The 6,755-nt window shown below is 36.4% G+C and overlaps 1 non-coding gene across 1 annotated transcript; it reads left to right on the top strand.

Moving 5' to 3' along the window:
- Window positions 1–5,964: 5,964 nt before the first annotated feature.
- LOC132516520 (U6 spliceosomal RNA) lies at window positions 5,965–6,070 on the top strand. The gene has a single exon (XR_009539353.1). It is a non-coding gene; the product is annotated as a U6 spliceosomal RNA (small nuclear RNA).
- The last annotated feature ends 685 nt before the right edge of the window (window positions 6,071–6,755 follow it).

Below are 6,755 nucleotides of genomic sequence, written 5' to 3'. Positions count from 1 at the left end.
TTATGGCTTAAGCCACTTTGAGTTTTCACTTACTTGCAAAGGAAAGACTTCTCACCAATGTGAGGGTTTGCAACAGTATGGTCACACAGCCAATTATTTGTGGTTTCACTGCAGAGCTGAGCAGTGTACAATTACATATCCTTTCATGTACAGGCTTTTGGGTAGTTTTTAAAAATTATTACTTTCACTTGCAAAATTTTCCATATGCGTATTCTTAATTCTTTCCACATACTCATCTCCAACCTCCTCCTCCACTTCCCGCTGGTGGTCCTCTCTGCTGTCAGCCTGTACCTTCCTTCTCTTCAGTGCTTTCCTGAATTGAATCCCTTATTTCCTGGATGCCATGACATCTCCTCTTTTGGATTACTCAGGATTTGCTGGGACACTTTCTCAATGTTTTCTATGAAAGAGTTTTAAGCAGGCAAGCTGTCTGTGGCTAGGTGAAGATGTCTTAATTCTGCCCTCACACTGGACTGATAGCCTGGCAAGGTATAAAACTCCTGGTTGAAATGTATATTACATAAAGTTTTTGACACTATTGTTCAGCTGCTTTCTGGTACCCAACGTTGCTACTGAGAAGTCTGATGTCATTCTGATCCTAGTCCTTTGCGTATGAATTCTTTTGTATTGTTTTATATTTGGAAGCTTTTAGGGAATCTCCTAATCCCAGGAACCTCTCTATAATGCGCCTTAACTTGGATCTTCCTTCTCTCATTCTGATGTGTCCTCTTTAGGAGATGGGCCTTTTTAATCAGGAGGCTGGCATCCTTCATTTGGGAAAATTTTTTCATACAGCTTTTCCTCTGTTTCCTTCCCTGTTTCTTCTCTTCTTTTTTCCTGGAAACTTCTTAGTCAGAGGTGGGATTTTTAGAGCTTATTCTTTATGTTTCTTCTCACCATCCTCATATTTTCCAAACCTTTACTTTTTGTTCTGCTTTTTGTCTTATTTCTTTGACTTGGTCTTCCACCCATTTTTTACTTGAACTATCATTTTATTTCAATGAGATCTTTATAGTATCTTGTCCTTGTTTTAGAGATGCAATATCTTCTCATTGCTCTCTGAGAATATTTATTAGAACTGGGTTGGTGGCAGTTTTGGAAGTTTTCTTCTGTTTGCTATATTATCTCTGCTTCTCCCAGATTGTTTTATTCAGTTTTGCCTTTTTACTTTGGTTTCTCTCCTTCAGGATGAAGGCTTTCCTCATTTGTCTGGTGACATTTGATTGTCTGTGTTTAAAAACTGACTGAAAATTCAGAGACCTGGCAAGATTCATGCACAGCAGGCTTATATTAAGGTGATGAGAAAGGAAGTTAGCCATTGCATTGGTGGATTCCCCAAATCAGAGCATGGAGGTCTTTTCTCCAGGGCAATTCAGTTTCTCCAGAGAAAATACTTCTTTCCTACCTTGTTGGGGATTAAGCTGGTCTGCACACTAAGCAGAGAGAGGTAAGGCTGATGGTAGAATTATTTCACCTGTAGACCTTCAGTTAATTTTGCTGAACCTCAGTTCCAAATTTCTTGGGTTTAAGTTCTCCAAATAGTCTTTGGAGACTTCTGTGTACTGGCATTTTGTACACAGAAATGGGAAATAGGGCTTGGGGAGAGGATTCAATGATTTATTCCACATTGAATCCTCAACAAATCCTCCAGTTTGTAATTCCACCCCTCACCCCTAGCCTGCTCAGTAACCAGTGCCTCTTCATCCTGGGCCATCCAGAATTCCATAGGATGGGTCAGCTCACTTCTCATTCACATCCCACTCTGCACACACTGGATACTGAGGCCTTTTGTGTTATGTAGATAGTGACTAGAAAATAAGTACTTTTTATTTTTCCAGGAGCCCAGTTGTATTAACAATATAGTTAGGGACTTCCCTGGTGGTCCAGTGGTTAAGACTTTGCTTTCCAATGCAGGGGGTACAGGTTCAGTCCCTGGCTGGGGAGCTGGGATCCCACATGCCTCACAGCCAAAAAACATAAAACAGAAGCAATATTGTAACAAATTCAATAAAGACTTTAAAAATGGTCCACATCAAAAAAATATATAAATATATAGTTAAAATAATATTAGGGTTAGATATTGCTAAGTGATCAAGGAAAGGGCAAAGACCGTAGAAAGCACAGTTAACACTGACATCACTGGCCCACGTGGCTAGCCCAGGATACCAGAGAAAGGAAAACTATAGGGTGGAATCTGCTCAAAGGTCACAGAAAAATGCATACCTAGATGTTTTAAAGTAAATTTGTCATCTTTTCTTTTTAACCTTTAACACATAAAAGTTAATTATACAGATCATTTAACTTCCTAACAAAAATATACTCTGTTAAATATTTTATTTTCAAGATGTGGGAATATGCTTATTTCAATATCCTGCTACAATGAATTCCCAGGGAACCCCCAAATTCTGGATCATATGGCTTTGGTTTCGTTCTTCTTATATCATTTCATAACACAATGATTTAAAAGTTATATCTTCAAATGGGATCATGGATCAAAACAGGAAAGCTGGGGCATTCGTTTGAAATTAGTGAAATATTCCAGCCAGATAATGAGGAAAATTCAGAACTCCAAAGCATCAAGGGTTGTGGTAACTTTGTTCTAACCGCTGAAGTTCCCCACGAAGATTTGAGGATTATCAAGATGTTACCACAATGTAGTAGCAATTGGGGGGAAAGTGCGGGATGGCTTAAAGCTATTTTAAACTTGAGTTTTATTGTTGTGAACTGCAACTGAGCCTAAAGTTTAGCATCTCTGTTTCAGGAAAACCTGGAGCAATAGCTGTGTGAAACCATCACTCTTGAAGTGACATTTTAAATCCAACGTACAACCTATTAAGAAAGCTAAATTTAAAATTAGTGACAATACCGAACACCAAATGCTGATGAGGATTTCTCATACATTGCTAGTGGGAATATAAAATGTCACAGCCATCCTGGGAAATAGTTTGGCAACCTCTTAAAGCACTAAACATACACTTACCATTTGACCCAGCAATCACACTCCTGGGCATTTAGCTCAGAGAAATGAGACTCATGTCCACATAAAAACCTGTACTTGATTGTTCACAGCAGATTTTTTGTAAAAGCCAAAGACTGGACACCACCAAAATGTCCTATAATCAGCTAATGGTTAAACAAACATCTACACCATGGAATACTACTCAGCAATCCCCAAGGAAGGGACTGTCAACACACACAACAACCTGGATGCATCTTGATAGCATTATGCTGAGTGAGAAGAAAAGCCAGTCACAAAAGGTCACATACTGTATGATTCCATTTATACATAATTCTCAAACCACAAAATTACAGAGGAAGTCAGATTAGTGGTTGCTAGGGGTTGGGGAGGGGAAGAGGTGTAGGCAGGACAGTGGATAGGACAAGAAAAGGAGAGCACAGAGGATCTTTGTGGTGATGGAACAGTTCTGTATCATGATTGCAGCTGTGGTTATATGAATAATACATGTGATAAAATTGTATAGAACTAAATATACACACATAAGTGAGGCCATGTAAAACTGGTAAACTCTCAATAAGGTCTGTGGATTGTAACAATGGTTTTGTTACAATGGTTTTCTGGTCTTGATATTGAACTGTATATAGTTACATATGACCATGTCTTTGAAAGAACCTGGATGAGGGGTACAGGGGATCTCTATATGTTATTTTTGCAATTTCCTATGAATCTATTGTTTATTTTTATTTTTTTATTTATTTTTATTGTAGTATAGTTGATTTACAATGCTATGTCAATCTCTGCTGTACAGCAAAGTGACTCAGTTATACACATATATGCATTCTTTTCCATTATGGTTTATCCCAGGAGATTGGATATAGTTTCCTGTGCTATACAGTAGGACTTTGTTGTTTATTTGTTGTTTACCCATTCTAAATGTTATAGTTTGCGTCTACCTACCCCAAACTCCCAGTCCATCCCTCTCCTTCCACAAAGCTTTTTTTTTTTTTTTTTTTGCCACACTGCATGGCTTGTGGGATCTTAGTTCCCCAACCAGGGATTGAACCAGGGCCCTCAGCAGTGAAAGTGCCAAGTCCTAACCACTGGACCACCAGGGAATTCCCTAAATCTATAAGTATTTCAACTAATCCTCACTGAGTTAGAGAAAACAGAAGGTCTGTAATGGCCCACATTAAGCAAGAGCCCATCAATACATGGCACAGTCACCAGTCAAACATGCTACAAAAAGAAGGATTAGGAGAGAGAGGAGGAACTGAGGGAGGAGGCAGAAAAGAGGAAGGTAGAGGAAAAGACAAAAATGATGGTAAAATATTAAATATCCTGACAAAGTAAGCAAAAGTCAGACAAAGACTTCAACATGGAAAAAGTATAACTCAAAAAAATAAAAAGCATATTTCCCATCAGTGGTGAGTGTTACAGATCTTAATTAGAGTAAGAATTAATAAGATAAGAGCTCAAAGATGAGACAAAATAGCAGATTTGGATAAAAAGGGAAAATGAGGAGCTGGGGGGAAAAAATCAAGAACCAAAACAACAACATATGAAATCTAACAAATAAATTAGAAAGAAGAAGGAATGGGGCTTAAAATTTAATTAATAACATGAAGAAAAAAATCATCCCAGGACAATAAGAGAAGAAAAACAAAAAGTTTAGAGCAAAAATGCACCAAAAGACGAGCGATTTTGTCCATGACCTAAAGAACCCAACACAGGTAAGATAGAGCTAACTCAGAGATATAATACAGAAAAAAATCCCTGAAATAAAAGAACTAAATTTTCAGATTGAAAATGAATATCATATACTAGGGGGAAAAACTGTTACAGAATATACAAACAGAGACACAATCTAGTTAAATTATTGAACTTCAAAGGTGAATAAGTAACTCTTCAGGCTTTCAGAGAGATAAAACAAGTCACCTCCAACTGCTCATAGCAACTTCAATGCCAAAAAAAAAATGGAGAAGTAGCTAAAAAAGAAAAATCTGAGGGAAAGAATGTAAGCATAAGAATATTATACCCAGCCAAATTATCATTAAACTATAAAGACAATCAGCTGACATTCTCTAACATGAGGAAACTCAGGGAGTATAGTACCTCTGAATCCTTCCTGAAAAAAATACTCTGTTGAAATTCAAGAACACAAGAAGGAATCAAAATACAGAGTATGGAGATGGCAACTTTGAAAAAGCCCCATGGTGAGCACCAAATTCATATAAATATTGAACAATAATGTAAATGGTCCATAATATCTACTTTATAAATCTGGACAAAGAAAAAATAGTAAAACAATTAAAATCAAGGGGTGAGGGAAGAGGTTGAGAGAAAGTGTGAGGTGCTGGTTACCTTATCTAAAATGTGATAAGACTTCTGTCCACAAAATTTTAAAAACAGGATTATGTAAGTAAGATCTACATAATGGCTCCCATCTTTTAAAGATTTCCATATATTTCTTAATCTAAAAGGCACTTTAGGAACTTGTATATCTCAGAGTAAGGAAATATTTATCTGAAGCTTAGCATGTCTTCAGTTTCCTTTCAGTTTTTTTTCTGTTGAATTAAAATAAAATTAATTTTAATTTTTTATTTTATAATAATATGTACAATATAATCCCATTTCTATAAAATTATTTCTATCAACCCACTTTTTCTGTCTCTCATATGCAGAGAGAGATAGTTGGAATAGTATCTAAAGTATTAACACTACTTATTTCTGGCTAGTAGGATTTGAGATGATTAGTTGCTCTTTTAAAAAAAAACTTTTCTATAGTGCTTCAACTTTTAAATGAGGGTATATTACTTTTATGAAATGACAAACTTACTTAAAATAATAATAAATTCACACAGGTACATTTTAAATAATAATTGACAGATTTTTTTTGCAACTTGAAAAAAGAGAAAAGGGACCCTCTGGTGAAAAAGCAAAATCGATCAAGCAAATTTAAAAAGTGTCTAAAGCCTCCTTCAAAGTCAGTTTAAAAATCACCTTGGGTGCATGCTCCGGCAGCACATATGCTGAAATTGGAACAATACAGAGAAAATTAGCATGGCCCCTGTGCAAGATGACACACAAATTCATGCAGCGTTCCATACTTTTGGTGCAGTTGCTGTGAAAGACAGTATGGTAGTTCCTCAAAAAAAAAAAAAATAGAATTACCATATGATCCAGCAATTCCACTTCTGAGTACATAAACAAAAGAATTCAAAGCAAAGTCTCGAAGAGATAGTTGTACATCCTTGTCTATAACAGCATTATTCACAATAGACAAAGGTGGAAGAAACCCAAGTGTCCACTGATGGATGAATGGATAAACACAATGTGGTATATACATATGATAGAATGTTATTCAGACTTAAAAAGGAGCTCAGTAAAAAGGAAGGAAATCTTTTCACATACTATAACATGGATGAACCTTGAAGACATGCTAAGTGAAACAAGCCAGTTTCAAAAGGACAAATAATGCATGGTTTCACTCATATGAGGTACGTGGAGTAGTCAAATTCATAGACACAGAAAGTAGAATGGTGGTTATTAGGGGCTGGGAGGACAGAGGGATTGAGATTCATTGTTTAATTGGGTATAGATTTTCAGTTAGGGAAGATGAAAAATTTTTGGAGATGGAGGATGATGACGGTTGCACAACAGTGTGAATGTACATAATGCCATGAAATGTACACTTAAAAGAAGGCTAAAATGGTAAATTTTATGTTATGTATATCACATTTTTGTTAAGATCACCCTGAAAGGAAAAGCCCACGTAATTAGGAAGGGGGAGAGAAGA

This window comes from Lagenorhynchus albirostris, chromosome 2 (assembly GCF_949774975.1).
Source record: "Lagenorhynchus albirostris chromosome 2, mLagAlb1.1, whole genome shotgun sequence".
Classification (NCBI taxonomy): Eukaryota; Metazoa; Chordata; class Mammalia; order Artiodactyla; family Delphinidae; genus Lagenorhynchus; species Lagenorhynchus albirostris.
The sequence above is the reverse complement of the archived record's forward strand: the minus strand, read 5'-3'. Positions and strand labels throughout refer to the sequence as shown.